A 17,567-nucleotide genomic window follows, 5' to 3' on the forward strand; every position below is an offset into this window, starting at 1 on the left:
TATTATAATGCGCCAACGGTAGGGCGGCCATACAAATAAAATGACGTGATACCAAAAAGCGGCAGTCGACTTTGTCACAGTGAACGTATATGTTGTATTAGTGTCGAGTTATTTGGCGCAGCACTTTCTGAAAGCCACCCGGCCGGGTTCAAACAGCGAGATTGCTGCCTGCGATGCGAATGTGCTTTTGGTACACACACACACACACACGCTCGCGCGTTGATACGCGATCACTTGCCATAACTGTTTATTCCACCATTATCGCTCATGCGAACGCAGGTGCCAGGAAAAATCGACTTTGATCTGACGGCACGTCGGTGCCTTTGCCAGCAGCGATTGTTGCTGTATTCAATGAATACTGATGATCTGATGAAAGGCTACTGCCGTCAGTGATGGATTGCTTTTGCATGGATTCGCAATGTGCACACATTGTCCATCGCCCCCACGATCACCTCATGCGTGACATTAAGTGGAGAACTAAGTTTGAAACGAAATAATTCATAAGCAAATTTGTGATACGAAATAAGAAACCCGTGATCCTTTTCTTGCGACAAAGTGTCAAATATTTGTGCATATTTCTTTTTTATTTTAATTTGGATAAACCCGACTAAATTAAGACTAGTTTATTTCGAGACAGCATTTGACCTTATAAAACACAAGAATTCGAATGAAACATTATATCGTGCAGCCAAAACCAACACGAAAATGATTGAGCTGGAAACACGCAGCGCGTTTACCTGCAAAGTTCGCTTAAGTTCAGACTAAAATCGTTTATTTGTTCGTTGATTTTAAATCATGAACGTATGTTTTATTAAACTCAAAAGCGTGCCAGCTAAAAATATGAGCTATGGTAATTTTTGAAACATATATTTAAACAAAATTTTCTAACCCTGAAACTTTGTTAGCAGAAGAAAAAATTGAAGCAAATTATATTGATACTTAATCAGTTTCCACTAAATTTATTCTAAAAATAAAAACAACATTAAATTCGATTCATCCTTTATTTCCTACACGAAGAAAAGTATATAGCAACTGCGAAGTTTCGAACTGATTAAAGCGCAAGAAAAAATATATTTAATCAGCCAGGGCTCTCCAGATGTGGTCGCAGATTCCATTGTGGTTGCAGCTGACCTACTTTTTGCAAGCGTTCTTTATTCAAAGGTTGGCGTGAAAGACGTGCGACATTGGCATGCGTGAGAGGCCGTGTCAGTGTCACATACACAAGAAAAAGGTGTCGACTTAAAGGACTTTCTTTGTTTCCATTGAGTCCACAAATCGTGCCAGCAGGCTCTGGCACGGCGTCCCCCGCGTGCACACTCACACTCACACTCGATTTCGCCAATAATAATGAGCCGAGGGGCTTTCTTGTGTGTATCTGTATGTATGTAAGTGTGCATACGGATCGATACTTTATCTGCTTCGAACACACAAACACTCGCTCTCTTGCCGGCCGACGGCAAGAAAATGTAAGTTTCCTCAGCGATAAAGCAAATTGGCTGCGTTTTGCTCTGCGCGAAAGCAATCGGTATCGCGCAAGAAAACACGGCATTAATGGTTTCCCGACTCGCGTTATGGCCTGGAAGCTAATTTAGTTGCATTCGCATGTCGGTCAGACGCACTCGGTGCTAATTTATGCGTGAGATTGTAACAAATCACCTTTCGCTTGTTGAAAATTTAATTAGCCACGCATGCACACGCATATGGCCGTGCGCACACGACGCTTTTTGCTTCGCAAATTACGCGAACTCGCAAGCTATAATTAGAGTTCTCTCATGTGAGCTCACATTCCTTTGATGGAGTGTTATTACTCAAATTATTTATTCGCTTTTCGATCTGTTGCAGGTAAACCAAATTTCCTTCTACCATAGGGATACTACCACGCCTTTACTGCCTCGTGCTGTTTGGTTTGTACACAAATAGCGTATTTTATCTGTGTTGTGTTTCAAATGCTGGACCAAATGTGTACAGCATCTTCATTCGAACGCTTGGTTGTTGTTTACTTAAAATAGGTTGATGGCGTTTTGACACGAATTATGATTTAATCAGAAAACAATTTAAACCATTAATTTTCCCAATATAATTGAAGAGTTCCGAAAATTCATTCGTAAAGAAATTAATCAATTGAAAAGAAACAAAGTCTTAAGGGGAAGCGCCTACTCTCGATTCCTCTGGCTCCCCTCTTTGGCACGTTGATAATTCGCAATTTATTTCAAGAGGAAAAAAGACGATAAATTTGGCAAAACCAATTAAAAATGCCGACTAAGATCGCCAGGCTTGATGTTTCTTGGCTGCATCCCAGACGAACAATTTTCCAATTCAGGAAACAAAATTAATGCGCTCGCTCGTGAGGCACAACAACAAAGCGTGTGTTTATTTAATTTAGGCGCGCTCCGCCGCCGCGTTATTTTTCCGCAATAGCGAATTCCAATTTCGGCGACTCTCTTCGGCGCAGCACGCAGCGCAAAAAAAAAAAATAACGATTGTTTGCCCCCAAACGCTGAATCGTCGATGCTCAGATATTGTGTTTCCATCTCTGCCTTCTTCTTGAGCGGCACGTTAAAACTTTTTTTGGAAAGGACACTCGCGAAACTCGATTTGTTGCCTGCTGATGTGTCAGCCGCCTTGTACCGAGAGGCAAAATGTATCTTGGGCTGAAAAAACTCGAGAAGCGTAATTCCCCTCTGGCAGGAGACGACGCCCAAAACCTTCTATCCATCGTTGGTGGTGGCTCTGCTCCATCAATGTCTGGCCAAAAGCGAGCTCTGCGAAAAAAGTGAAACTGGACCTTGCTCTTTTTCAAGAAATTAGGAAAGAAAGAAAGATCTAGCAACTTTTCTCTTCCGGCAATAGATGCCCGCAATTTCTTGAATGTCCACTGATTTTTCAAGACACACGCGGGATTTGCAAATAAGTTTGTCTCGTACCAGTGTAAACTTTTAACTGTTGTATTAAAATAATATGTCGTCCAGAAAATTACACTTACATTGACTTAATTTTTGGTAGTCCCTTTCATAAAAAAAAACAATTCCGCTTAAATATTTCAGATTTTGGAATTAAGTTGAGCTAAATTTTGAGTGATTAATGCTGGTAAATAAAAATAAAAGACCCCAGTGCGGGGCAGGACCATGAGCTGGCCCCTTTCTTGAGTGGGCTTCCTCCAATGAGGCCCATGCGCCCATTTTATTTATTTATTTTTTAATTTAATTTCTTTATTTGTATTACACAGAGGTACAAAAATCGAATTTAAAAAAAAAAACAATCGTATATCTAAGTTGCCTTCTATCTGCCTGCGATATATCGCTCATATTTCGTCACTTCAACCGCCTCTAAGAACGGTGGAAAGGCATGGAATGGTTTCAACGCACACATTGAGAAAAACATATATATAATGTACGCAGGAGTGATAACATGAATTCCAATTCCACGGCTCAGAGCTCGGAAATAAAGTGCAAACACGCGCACAACAAAAAGCATTTTACCTGTTTTGTGTCGTGTCCGAAAATAGTATACGCGCTCTTGGGGCGGGCGGGGTGGAACATGGAAAAGTTAGCGAAGTGTAACATTGTGTGTACTTACTTTCCTGATTGATAACGCTGGCGAGGCACTAAATTTTGCTTACAAAAGCATCGCATGCTGACAATGCTTAAATCTTTTCGCGGCCGCAGCGAAGGAAACGCACAAGCCCGTGTGCGACCAATAAACCCAACGGTGGCCCCCGAATTAGATTGATCATTCTGGGATTTCGTGCGATATCATGTGTATATACTTTGCTCTGTGTGTGCGGCGCGCGGCTCTATTATCGAGCTCGTGCATGTGTACGTGAGGTCGGCCGCTACTTACACTTTGGGCCGGCAATTTTATGTACCACCTTGTGCTGCGCGTAATCGATGCACGGTGGTAGTAACTTGTGATAAAACAGAAATTCCTCCTCTGGGACTCTGCCGGCGCGTTTTTGCTCGTAACAAAGTTGAAATGGAAAAATTGTGCTTAGGTCGAGATGCAGCCATCAAAGTTGGACACGAACGTCTCTTGGCTTCTTGCAACAATTATTGGAGTGAGGAGGTCGCGCGAATGTCAAACGCTACACGGTTCAGAAGTTGCTGTCTGCCCAGCTACTTGTGACGCTTCAGCCACATGAAATAGATTTTTGCAACTTTAATCGATGCAACTGGCGCTGACAACTGAATCGGATGCGCGATAAATATGCCACTAATGATGAACGTTTCGGTTGGAAGGTTTCTAATCTAATAAACTCTAACCGGCAACTGCGGTTGAGCTACAGCACGGATCATAATAACATTACGCGCTAATTATTTAAATCCATTAATTCATAAAAAATGGAAAAATTTAAATAACATTTTATGTGGTTAACTCAAATGCAGATTTAGATGCAAATAATCACACAAAAATTTATTTAAAAGCTATGCAGAATAATTAGAAATGATTCAAAAGTTTTAGCTTCAATTTTGTAAAAAAGAGATCATGATTTGCTGAGACACAGTGAGTTCAAATTCAAACTGAAAGGAGCTATTTTTCATCGCTTCTAAAATAATATCTCTCATCAGCGATAAAATTTAAGTGCTTTCTCCTCCAGTAAAAATGCGTTTTAGAGGTAACCACATTGGCAAAAAAATTAACCGCCAAGTAGACTAGACAGTACTTTCAACTTTGCCGCAATCTCATGTAAGCAAAAGTGGTGGCTTTGTTTTTGCGTAAAACTTTAGTAACTCTACTTTTTCTGCACTCCTTCCAAAAAGTTTTATCCCAAAAAAGTTTCGACAGCCACCAGTATCCCCGGCCTGACCTTAATTCTGGGGTGTCAGTGGAAAGTCAGGAATTACTTGGAACCCCACAAAAAGGAGCCTATATGCAAAGCACCAAACAGCACTCGCCACAGGGCTTCGCAAATCCACTCTATTCAAGCTTTTTGCAGCACCTTTTCACCGGAAAACTGTGAAAAGTATAAGCAAGTAAACAGCTGCGCTTCTTTGTGCTGGAATAATTCGTTTTTGCAATCACCAGACTGTTTGTTTACAATTCCCCGTCCAGGGATTTTCGAATTTTCACATTTAGCAGAGTGAAAGGGCAAAGCAGCGTCTGCTGAAGCACTGCTACCATTACATTCATGCGGTGCTTTTTTTGTACCTCTCTCACAAACAGCAATGAATATCAGTGAGGTTAATGTTACTGATAAATTTAATAGATGAATGGAATAATTTAAATATTATACATAAAATTGAGAGACAAAAATGGAATGGTTGAATTACGGTCCTATTTTTAATTTTATTTCAAAATATCACCATATTTTTTGTTTTATTCGTAGGTGGTATACCAGGATAAATACAAATTTCGAGGTGAAAAAGTTTTCGAGTGTGCCGAGCTCTTAATGGAGTGGCATGCCGTTGCTTGAGCAACCCTGACCGCGTCAGTTCAGCGGGCTGGAAAAGTGAAAGGTGCCAGCTGGATCTTAATCAGCGGCAGAGACGAATGAGTTGTTGGCCGCGTTGACGGCAGGATGCGTGTGCATGCAGTTTATTCGCGTGCCGATGACTGCTGCACGGCCGGTTTGCACAAATGAAACCGATGATATTGATCTGCTGTGCGGCTGTGTGTGAATACGCCTATCGGCACGCGCTGCGCTCCTTTTTGATTCGCAAACCGCAGGAATGAAGCTGGCCGGCCCTCTTGGGAACAAAAGCATATATATGCGAGCGCAAAACAAACAAGCAGCGTGGAAATAAATAACCGTTGTGGCTGCGGTGGCACAATGCTGGCGATTCTTTATTTAAATTATTAAACTAATGCTTTTTCGTCACCGCCGAAGCAATGATTGAAAAATTTGAAAGTATAAAAATGAGATGGTTTTTTGCAATGACTGTTCGTCGAATAAGAAATATATTTTTTGGTCGGAATTTAGATTCTTGCGAATAAAAACATTTTGATTTTGCGCAACTGCCTTTTGAAATGAGGAATATTTTGGATTTTATTTGACGTTTGAAGTACGAACTGCTTGGTCCGAACAAAACATTCAACACGCCCTGATTTACAAGTTCCTGTTAATGATAAAAAGGGCCAAAATAAAATCTAAAAATAAAATCTATATAAAATATAAATCTATAAAATCTATCTGCACAGCGTGTACATGAAACAGCTATGCTATAAACAAATTTGTTTGTCCCTGTACAAAGGACGGAGTTGCGAGGCGGCAGACCAATTTCCCAATTTCCCGTGGAAAGTGGATCCTATTAATAGACTGGGTGCGCTGATGGAATTTTCTCACGTGTTGCAAATTGTCTCAACTAAACGAAATAGCAACAAACTAGCTTCCTGCTGCGTCCGTGTGCTGTAAACACAAAATTAGCCTCTCGAAAGAGAGCGGGCGGCGGCTTTCGAGAGTAATGGAAAAGTGTAGTGCAAGAGAGCGTGCATGTTTTCCGCACCTTTTTGGCCAAACTTTTAAATAGGTTGCGAACTTTAATAAAAATAAAGCACTCAGCGGCGCTCATGCACAACGAGAACAGCACCAACAGCAACGCATGATGGCAAACTTTAAAGTCTACCCGCTTTTCCACCACGCTTCTCGCTGTTTTGCTGCTTATTATAATGCACGCTCTGCCTGCCTAATTATTAAGCTGGAAATGCAGCACGAGCCCTAAATGAAAATTCAGCGGGGAGCTTTCCATCCACCGCCTAGATAAGCAATACAAAGACGTTTTATTCGCTCCGGGCCCCGGCTCATTCTTGCTTTCATGCATATTACATTCGAGTTTCGTATATTTAATTACGTTTTATTACATTCTCCTTCTATTCACCAGACTATCTGGACACATCTAAATTACCTCTCAGGTAGCTCATTTTCTCCCGCGAGCCTACAATGCAAAAGCACGTGTTGCCAGTAATAGAATTTTAATGCGGAAAGTGAAGCTCATTGTCCCTTCAAGTGCGATGAGGGAGTCCTGATTTCAGCTGCCAGTACAATTTTTCCTTGTAATGCAATGAAGTGCGTTATAGTTACAAAATAAAATAAGAAAGGCAGACACCATCCTTAAAATAAAAAGAGCGATGATTATTGGCAAATACAGTATATTATACTTACTTGATTTTTGCTCTGTTTAATTTGGTTGTTGAGACTTCATAATCAGCAGATAATAGAGATTTGCTGAAGCATTCCAATCACTATTTTGATTGTTTAAATTTCAATGGGCTAATTTTATAGTTATGGGGAACTTTATTCGGCACTTTGAAGTTTGAAATCGCTTGTTTGCATTCAATTTTCGGTAATCGTCAATAAATTAATTCCAATAAGCAGTTTTCTTTCAACAAACCTATCCCAAAATGGGTTTTTATGTTAAAATGGTAAGAAAAGTTTACCAATAGGGGGTCTATAACGTATGAGGGGTTCCCACATGAATTCATCCCATATCATTTTTGATAACCACGGTGAAGATAGCAATCCAAAAATTATTTATCTTCTGTTGAGATAATAAATCAGTCAGAGCAAATCTATTAAACTGTTAACAAATCCTCGTGCACAATGATAAGCAAAAGTAATGCGTTGTTCAGCTATACCATAAATATAAAAGTAATGGATGCTCCCATAATGATTCATAAAAACGCAGATCAAACTTTTAATTTCGAGCATAAACTCACGCAAACATAAATCTTGGACGCGTCCAAAAACCAAGAGAGAAACTTGAGAGCGCAGACGTGAATTGCAGCAAAAATCATAAAAATAGAAGTGTACGGAGTAGAATTTTAGCGTGTGCAAGGCTGGCCCGGGGAGAAAGCACGCGATTCTCGCAACGTTTCAGTCGCGTGGATTGACATTTCAGACACTCCCGCCGCGATAAAAACCAACTTAATTACAGGCCATGCTCTCGACTGAATTAAAATAAAACTCTTCCGGGGGTGACTTGGAGTGGAAATTTTATTCTATAGACGCCGTAAATAATGTTGTAGCGGCGCGAGACAGCGGCTTGAAATTCAGAGCAGCCGGAATATATCGATCAGCGGGTTCGTGGTAGCCGCGCGGGCCTTGCTAGGTGTTCGTGGCCGTGTGGAATTTATCGTCCAAATCCGTCACGATTTGTTGTTTGTTAATTAGGAGCAATTTTCGGTCGTTCTTCGCGTTTGGCCTAGATTGCTCTGGTCAGACGAAAATCTGATATTTCCTGAATTCAATTACCCGAAACGATGCAAGTTACAGTGCCATTGCCTTGCTGCTGCTACTTTCGTGGCGATCGTTTTGATTTGACAAGCTGTTGTGAACATGTTCTTCGACGTTGTAAATTTGGTATTGTTTCTTTCAATCTGAATTTTATTGTTTGCCTGAGTTATTAAGATATTTCGTTGTGATTTTATATTTAAGAAGTATACGTTCATTTTACGTCAGTGACGTGGTTATACTTTCTCTCATTCAGTTTATAAACAAAAAGGAAACTAAACTGGCATTATCAAGGTGGAGAATCTTTGAATAATGTGGGACATGCGAATAAACAAAATTACTTTTTGTGTTTTGAAATTTATCATCCCATTTAAAAGAAAGAACACTGTGTTTTCGAATTTTCACTAAAAGAGCAAAGATGAGATTTTTGATGCCCCATTTACATTTTTGTTCCTATTGTAGGATGTTTTAGGGCACCGAAACCTAGAAAATCAACTGTAAAAATTAATTTTGGATTAAAATTTAACTGCATTAGAATGTTAAATTTGTATTTCTTGTTTGCCTAGAGACTCAAAAACGTTTTGGCAGACAAGCAAAACCTTCAAAGGAACATCAAAATATAAATTATAATCCACACTCTAATTTTGAAAAAAAACTAACAGTAAAAAACCGTCAACAACTTTCATGCACCAAGATAAAAACTTTTTATTTCTGAAAACCTATAGATTAAAATTCCCAAGTCTACTCCAAACTGTTTTAATCACCTCCTTGCAAAATGTGAGCGCGCACTTTGAAGGGTTTCACTGAGTCTGCCTGTCTTCTTTAGAGCTGGAATTCTAGGTCGTTGCCCAACGTCACCAAGTTCCACCTGCGCGTGTTAATTCCTCGGAGCAAACCTTTGCCTCGGTCGTCGGTTGGGGAAAGGAGTAAAAGAATGTGCGCTGCGGCTTGGTAGCCAGCTTTAATTAAGGCAAGCTGCATAACCACAGCGGTGCTTGTGAAATATTTCTCTGGTGCTGCTCCGTGGTAATTGTTCCTTTTGGCAAAAGTAATTACGGCTGCGCGAGCCACGTGTGCGCGTGCGGCGGCGGCCGTGGCTGCTGCCTGTTTGCCGGCCATGCGTGAACCCCTGGCAAACACACAAAGTCCCGTGGGCCGCAAACGATCCACAATGCCGAGCATTATTATGGTGATGAAGCTGATGATGTGTCTTATGTAAGCAGTTTCCGAGACTGCGTCGGTCACAATGGCATGCGCAGCTTCCCGTGTGCGTGTGCAATAATTCGTCTCGGCCCGCCTGAATCAAGTCTAATTAGAGCGTCAGGGGATGGATGAAGTGACAAACTCCCTAATGAGCGCGGAGAGTTACTGCTTTTCTTATGGTCGGTTGCTCTCCGAGTTGCAAGACGTTCCCGCTCTCACAACACAATTTCCAGGCGTATATGCGCCTCGCATTTGCCTCTGTTTATCACTTGTCGTTGAGGAGAAGTTCCTTTTGGCCCAACTTCGCCTCTCCTTCTGCCTCGACGGATGGCAAATCAGATTTTCCGACTGATTAAGCCTTTGCAGCCGTTGGGTCTGGCGGGACATTCACGCGAACTCGTGATAAACTGTTTCTATTTCGAGAGAAATCAATAATCCCTTCACAACTGTTTGATTAAAAGAAAAGTTAATTATTTACTTCAAGAACTGCTCATCTTTGTAAATACTGAACAAGATTTTAAGATGCTGTTATTTTGGTTTTCTATTTCAGTACTTATAAATAAAACTCAAAATTCCCCTAAAACACCTCCATTAGTTATATCCATTATTTTAACAGATTGGTTAAGTTTTGACATTTACAAATGCCAAGCGAGAAAGTCTATGCAATAATTTACACTTGAAAGACACATTCCACTTTCTCAGCGTCATGGCTGTTAATCTGCTTGGGTTTCTCTTGGTTGTTCCGGAGGATTAAAAAGCAAGGCGAGTGAAATAAAAAGTGGAGCTTATCTCTCATAGACACACCATCATTCAGTGGGGGAAAAAAGGATTGTTTAGAATATAAACAGCCGAGTGGGTGGGTTTGGCCAAATTATCCTTTCATCGGCGGGCGAGGGACCATTACGGCGGCGCCAGGCCTTACAGGTGGCCGCAAACTGATGACGAACCATTTAGCCCTTTGTTTTGCCTCCGGCCGCGAGTAATTATACAAACCGCGCGTCGGGCGGCGGCACTGCCGAGTGCTGGCCGGCCCGGCATTCCTGCGGCAATTCGATATTGATCCCGGCAGGTGTAAAAATTAATGACGCGGAAAGCGGCGGTGGTGGCGGCAGCGGCAGTCCGCCTCCCACTTTTTTCCCTTATTTTCACTTAGTATGGCAGTCATGTGGTGCAAGACGACGGAGGGCGGAGGAGCAAATTAAATTACAGACCCATTTCTCAACGACCTCGCGACACTTTCCATATTCAATTGTGAATTCTGCCCTCCAATCAGATTAGCAGGCGTCAGCAAACGAAAGGGGAGATTAACATGCTGAAGGTGTTTAGCTATTTTTAACAATAACTTTGACATTTATGCATTATGCAGCTACAGGAACGTGGTTAAAATCAAGAACACACAGCAGTATTAAAATCACAGAAAAAAATATTTGCATGTAGTAGTAGCGGATTCAATTTTACGTACTTGTTCAAATGTTAGCAAGAATAAGCAAGTGTTTTTTCTTCCATTAAAATATTCGAATGCGTGCTTGAGAAAATCTCGGTTTAAAATTATTTGCTAATGTTTGTGTCCTCCTTTCTGAAAAATATTAAATTGAACTGGGGGAAACAAGGTAGCTCAATGTCACCATTTTTATTTATTTTCGCTATTGCAAATTTTAATGAGGTCATTATTAGTAGTTTTTCGAAAGCCAAATGTATTTAACGCAGACGACATCGTTGTTCTAAAAATTAAAATTTTGGCCGTTTAAATCCAGCCCGTTGGCTCGCATTGTTAAGGCACTCTCAGGAGTGTCAAAGCAATGTGAGGTATTTGAGCAGTTGGGAGATCTAATACTGGCTACCCAATGTCAGAAATGGCAAAAAAAGTGGTTAGTTTAGTGACTCGAATTTCTCAAATTGCTCAACGGGCTGGGAGGCGCACCGGCGCCGACTCGCTACTTGCTGGTTTGCACCTTTCCAGCATGCGTGATTTGGCTTCACGGGACAAATGTCTAGCGTTTCAATGCAGTCCTCGGTGCGGAGGCAAGTGGCCCTTGAGTGGGCTGGGTCCCTGTGCGGCCTGGTGTGCCCATGTTATCCGTTCACGGTGTTATTGGGACCCGGGTTTCAGCATTCGTGCTAGTGCAGTGCGCGCCCTTCCCGGTCCTCCGGTCCTCGGACAGGGATAAAATGAGCAAAAAAAAAAATAAATCTCATTGTCAGATATGTTCCTAGAGTGCAGTGATAAATCAGTATGCTATGAACTACAACTAGCATTCAACTCTTTTAGGGCTATTTTTACGAAAAACCATTTCAAAGTCGAATTAATTTTCAAAATTCGAGTTTCTGCCACCAGGTGGCTGACCTAGAATATTTCATCGCCTGCTCAGGTCGCAGGTTGGCAACCCGTGCGTCATGTCTGTCCGACGCTTTGCCTATTCAACAACAATTCGGATTGCGGTTGATCAGCTGGCAAACTAAATTTTATGTTTCCGCTCGAATTCGTTGCGTTGAAATGTTTGATCAAATTGCAGCTTTTGAGCGAATTGATGAACGCAATAAATACTCATGCGTGGCCAAACACGTGCGCATTTTGGCAGGCAGCTATCCACTTCAATTGATTGCACAGCCAGCCTGTCATGATTATTTAGCCCGCTTTTCGCCAGAGTAGATTTTTTACGATACGGGTTCTGTGTTTGCTTTCACTCTGCCAAATATAGCCATTAACAAAATGAGTTGATTTTGGTAAACAAATTTGAAAACTGAAAATTGAGCGCTTTGTCAGTCAACACCGCATAAAATGAATTTTTGATTGTGCATCTCAAATTATGCGGCAGCGAATAACATTGGCTAGACAACTGGAAAATACTACATTGGAGCCCATCAATTTGGGTTTGACCATCATTAATTTGTGACTGTACCTGTGAAGAACAAAGTCAACAAAATTTACAATCCATTTGCGTGAATTAAACTCGGTGGTTCATCAGGCTGAAAATTGAAAACGAGGTTGGCCATTACTCAAAAGCAAAATAGGAGAATCTTATTTATGCACGCGCGCTGGCTATCTGGTTCGATCTGGTTGTGGAAGTGCTCCTAATGTACTTTTTGTGTGCGCACACACACAAAACAGCGGCTGTGGGTCTGACTGTGGGTGTATGTGTACCTTATCGCAGTGAAAGGCAGAATAAATCATAAAAAGCCTGTTTACGAGCAGCTTGCTCATGTACCTTCTATGTGCATTTGCGTACCCGCCCCGCGAAGGATTTGACGTTATTTTTCGTTTCACCACTGCGTGCACACGCCCACCTCATCTTCATCATCCTCGCGCCGTTGTGCTGGCCGAAATATGTTTTGATGCTAAAAAAGGTCGGCACTTTGGCTGATGGAGTGAGCCTTGGCATGTTTTCGAAAGTTTAATCTGCTCAGCGGGCGCACGCCTCTCGCAATTCGTTTTGCTGATGCTTAATTTGCGCTTGCAGCTCTCGTTTTCTCCCTTGTTTGCGCAATTGGACGTGCAAAGTTGTTTGTCAAGCGGATCCCACTTGTATCTATTTGCTCAAGGGAATAAGTCCTTAGCGTTGGTATTAACTGAAATATAACGCTGGAATGCTTTTGACGTCCATGCTGGAATACTGAAAATTGCGTTTGCTTTCGGTTCCTTTTTAGCTCTGTAAAAAAGGGATAAACACACACCAAACGACAGTCAAACAAATACCGATATAAACGTAGATGAGTTTGAAGTTGGACTGAATTTTTGAATTCATATTGTCTGTTTTCATACCAACACATTTGGTTATGTTTAAAGCAGTTCAATCGTATTTTTAAGCTCGTGTAGTTTCAACAATATTGTTGTTGGGCTTCTAATAAGGAAATTGGGTAGAAAAGCAAGCAGCATTCGTAACTTTTGGCAAAAAGCGGCTAGAGCGCTAAAAAACTAGAATCGCTTTAGATCAAGGAAAAGCAAAAGCGAGAAAAGCAGAAAAATTTGAGGGAAAAGCAAGCTTGCTTGCTTTTTTTAAACAAGCAGCTTTAGGTTTGAAAAAGCGACCTACGCTCGCTTTTCTATGCTTCCGAATATTTGCTGGGACTGTGAATGAAATATACTTGGATCGTTGATTTTATCTTTTGCTTCCATATCCACACTGGAGAAATCAAATGTTTTATTTTACTGCATCAATCATCTGTATTTTTATGACTTATGACCAAGCTAGTAAGAAATAAATTGCTATAACTAATATCGGAAAAATTGGCATACAGTGCGACTTTCTGAACGGCAAGCCATCCTAAAGTTTCGTGGCATTCCATAATTCGGAAAAAAAATGGTGACCTATAAATTGTCCAGCGACAAAGCAATTCTGTTAATATCACGAAAGAATTGGACGAGACTAATGGAGCTGTCTGCTAGGGGGCATAGTTTCCCATAATAAAAAGATTCCGACGCTCTTTTCGTTTTTCCCCTTCATGAAAATATTAAACATAAATTACGCGTCGGTCGGCAGTTAGGCTGCTGGATATAATTAATGTGTCCATCCGGCACATCACGATTGTGTGCGCTAAACGACTGGCCGTCGCATTATCTAGCGTTTAGTAGCGATAATTTATTACACAGCAGCCCATCTCCATAATATGGCATGTACATACGCGCGCACCATTTTAATATGGGCCGTTTATGGGGCTGGTGCCAGTATTCTGACGTTTCCACTCGGCCGACTCGGCAATGCAATAATTATCATCGTAGTGCACATTTGCATGCCTGTTGACCATGTGTCGTCCAGCCAGCGCAAATTAAATTATCTCGCCCTCCGTCCGGCAGTTGAATTTAATTATTGGCACACATCGAGCCCTGCATTAAATCCTGTCACCAGCTTTATTAGAATTTAGTTTTCCGAAGGAAATTGTTTGTCTCTGCTCTAGCTGATGCCAACAAGTTGTGCACCATCGAGGATACTAGCCTTATCTTTCCTGTAAATTGATTTAATACGATGGAAGACCTAATATGATTAATTTAACATGCATAAAATGATATTTTGAAGAAATTTCATCTCCCATATTTTTATTATGATCATCATCCATTAATAAAAATATCACTAAATTGAAAAGTAATCATTGGCTTAAGCAGATTATTTAAATAAATTGTATGACTAAAAGTGACAATTAAAACTTTAACATGTATTTAGAGTCCAGCCTTTCTCGATCTTATACAGTTTTCTATTCTCCAAACACTTGTTATAAAACAAATCCAGAATATGGACAAGAAATTTACCGTCTCAAAAAGTGGTTAGTTTATGTGACTCAAAATGCTCAAACAGGCCGACTCGCCACTTGCTGGTTTTCGCACCTTTTCAGCTACTTTAGGGACGAATATCTGGCGATTCAATATAAGACATCGGTGCGGGAGGCGAAACGATGGCCACATTCGGCCCAAGCTCCTCTGCGGCCTCTCGGGCCCCATGTCATCGGCGGTGTTATTGGGACCCGGTGAGCTCAAACCCCATGGGATGTGCTGAGCAGTTCGAGGTTCAAAATAATATTCAACAAAGATTTAGATATTTTCCAATATTAAAATTTTCGCATAATCCCTTAAAAATGAAAATAGAGACTATTCTGTTGTTTGAACAACAGAAGAGTTGTTAGGGAAACAACTATGAAGGAATCATCCTTTCTGGGTAAAAATTGAGTGCATCTCATAGAATCTAATGTGCATCGTCATTTAACTGTGAAGTAATATTTCAATATATGTATTTATGTATACTAACGGTATATGCTTTCATACGTGAACTCATGTTAATAAATAAGCTTCCAAAAGCAGTGAATGTTTCATGTTGTTAAAGAGACGCATGTGTGTATTATTAATTCGTTGCTCTCATCATGTTAATATCTGTGTGTTTTAGGTTCGTACAGAGGACAACGCGCGAACTGCCGTTGATTGAAAAGCCGCTGTAGGAGATGAGTGCAGTCACACCGTTTCATGTCAGGCATTCGTCCAATATTCCTGGGTTCCAGTTAATTTGTATTCGTGCACAGCACTATAAATTGCATTTATTCAACGTTCTCTCTTGTGCAAATGCAGTGAATACATTTGCAGAGTGGAGATCAATAGAACGCGCAATTCTATTAAATACAGCAACTCGCCGCTCTGCGTTGATGAGTGAAATTTAATAATGAAAAACAATCCCTGGATAATCAGTGATATAATCTGATTTACTTACATTAATTTTCATGTGAGGATAAATGAATACATTAAATCGATTTAAATCTACCAAGATTTCTGTTTGTAATTTTCTCTTTGAACTATGTGTTGAAATATTGCAATACATTTCACCAAACGCCCAATCAACATTAATGAGCATTGCAATGAATATTCATCCACCCCATACTGAAAGCATGATTTCACTGAAAAGCTCACTCACATCGGAGCAATTGGCCAATTCGAAGCAGTTCAAATAGAGCCCCTATTTCACTTGCTTGACTGCGCTTTGAGCGGCCGTGAATGGCTGTGTCCAGCGCGTCGTTCTTTTTAACTGCCGCTGGTAGATAGCGGGAGAGCATAAATGGCCGTCGGCATCGCACCACGGCCACCGTGAAATTGATATTAATCGCGAATTTCCAGCTCCACAGGCCTCTCTCCCGCACACACGTGCGCAGGATTAATAATAATTACTATTATTATTGGGCCACTCGCATGCCATTGATCCGCACAGATGAAATCACTTGCACGTTCTGAAATAAAGAATAATAATAATTCAACCCCGGCGTCAGTTTTTGATGGCATTAATTACGCTCGCATTGTTCGTTTTTGCAGCGGATTAGGACGCACAACCGCCCCCGGGTGGTGGATTATGAGCTGGATGCAGGCTGCTAATTAAAACCTGTGCCGGAGAGACTTCAAAATGGAATTCTGGGGTCCATAAAAGGTCATTTGCCAACCTCATTTAGAACGTTGATTCCAAAGGGAATTACTTTTAATTGACTTGATGAAGGTTTTAGTGATATTTTGGTGATATAGTTGGATATAATTATTTTTAATGAAAACAAAATCTCATTAAAAGCGTTTTTTGCGTAATTTTTGTAATTAGAACTGCTTTTTGGTGGTCACTACAATACTTATCCAATTCGCAACACAAGGACGCCTACTTAGCCTCGTTTGTCTTTGTTTAAGTCTGTCTCTTTCGACATATCACGCAGTTGCATGCGGAATCAGCTGTCACACTGATTCTCCGCAGAAAGAAGAGGAGCTCAGACACAACCTTGAAACAATCAGTCACAAACGACCGCGGAAAGCGGCTTTTGCGACGCGAGCACTTGGCTTTTGTACTGCGGTTAATCCTTTGGGGCTGGAAGCAGTGCGTCGGGGGAGGCGAGTGAGCACAACGACAGTAATCTGTGTTCGAGAAAGTCGACCGACAGGGGACGGCTCATTTGCATGAAAACGCAAAGCCTTCTTGTCTTACTGAATGCAAAAAATTGCGGAACACTTCAAGGTCTTTAGAAAAGGGAGATTAAAAAACAGGATCACCTTTTGGATTTTCTCATTGAAAAAATAGGCACTGCTAGAATTTATGCTAAAGGTTTCACGAGTCACACAAAATTTCCAATTAAATAAATGCAGCCAACCAGCCGGATGGGCATGAGTCAGTGGTTTTGAAAAAGGAAGCACGCGGGCTGGCAGGGAAAGTTGCAGTGGCATGAGAGAAAGTTAATTAAATGCCGAGTGTTTTCCTTCCTGAAAGTGCGGACCGGCCAACCAGGCTTCTCTCTCACTCTTTCGCCGACAATGGCAGCTCAGCGAAGGGAAAAGTAAAAATTCGGCTGTAATAATTTCTCGTGGCCGACGCCCTCGTGCGTTGTACGTGTGTGTGAAAGTGGCCATTGTAATGCTTTATGTCCGCGATCATCGAATGAAAAGTTACTCGGCTGCACTCTCGTACGCGTGTTATATGAACTTCGCAGAGTGAGAACTTTCTCTGTGCTCGCTGGGGAGAAATCATAATAAGCGAGACCCGCGAAAACGGTTAAATGAGTCGTCTGGTTAATTTCGCTGATTTTCTAGCTTCAAAAATAAGCGGAGGTGGAACGAGCGAGTGCTTTAGTAAATAACACTGGTTTTGGTTCAAGAAGAAAATGAAAGTTATAAAATCAAGTGAATACTTTCGATTAAAATTGAATTTTGAAATCGTTTCTTCTTAATCACTCTACAAATTGATAAAAAGTTATTCTTTTT

The 17,567-nt window shown here is 41.1% G+C and overlaps 1 protein-coding gene and 1 long non-coding RNA gene across 4 annotated transcripts in view; both read left to right on the forward strand.

Annotated features, from left to right (window-relative positions):
• LOC135935952 (myosin light chain kinase, smooth muscle-like) overlaps positions 1–17,567 on the forward strand; it is a 181,472-nt gene that overhangs the window by 28,182 nt on the left and 135,723 nt on the right. The window lies entirely within an intron of this gene.
• LOC135935953 (uncharacterized) lies at positions 1,363–16,371 on the forward strand. The gene is made up of 3 exons (XR_010574265.1): positions 1,363–1,466; positions 1,843–1,904; positions 15,238–16,371. It is a non-coding gene; the product is annotated as an uncharacterized LOC135935953 (long non-coding RNA).

Source organism: Cloeon dipterum, chromosome 2, assembly GCF_949628265.1.
Source record: "Cloeon dipterum chromosome 2, ieCloDipt1.1, whole genome shotgun sequence".
NCBI classification, from domain to species: domain Eukaryota; kingdom Metazoa; phylum Arthropoda; class Insecta; order Ephemeroptera; family Baetidae; genus Cloeon; species Cloeon dipterum.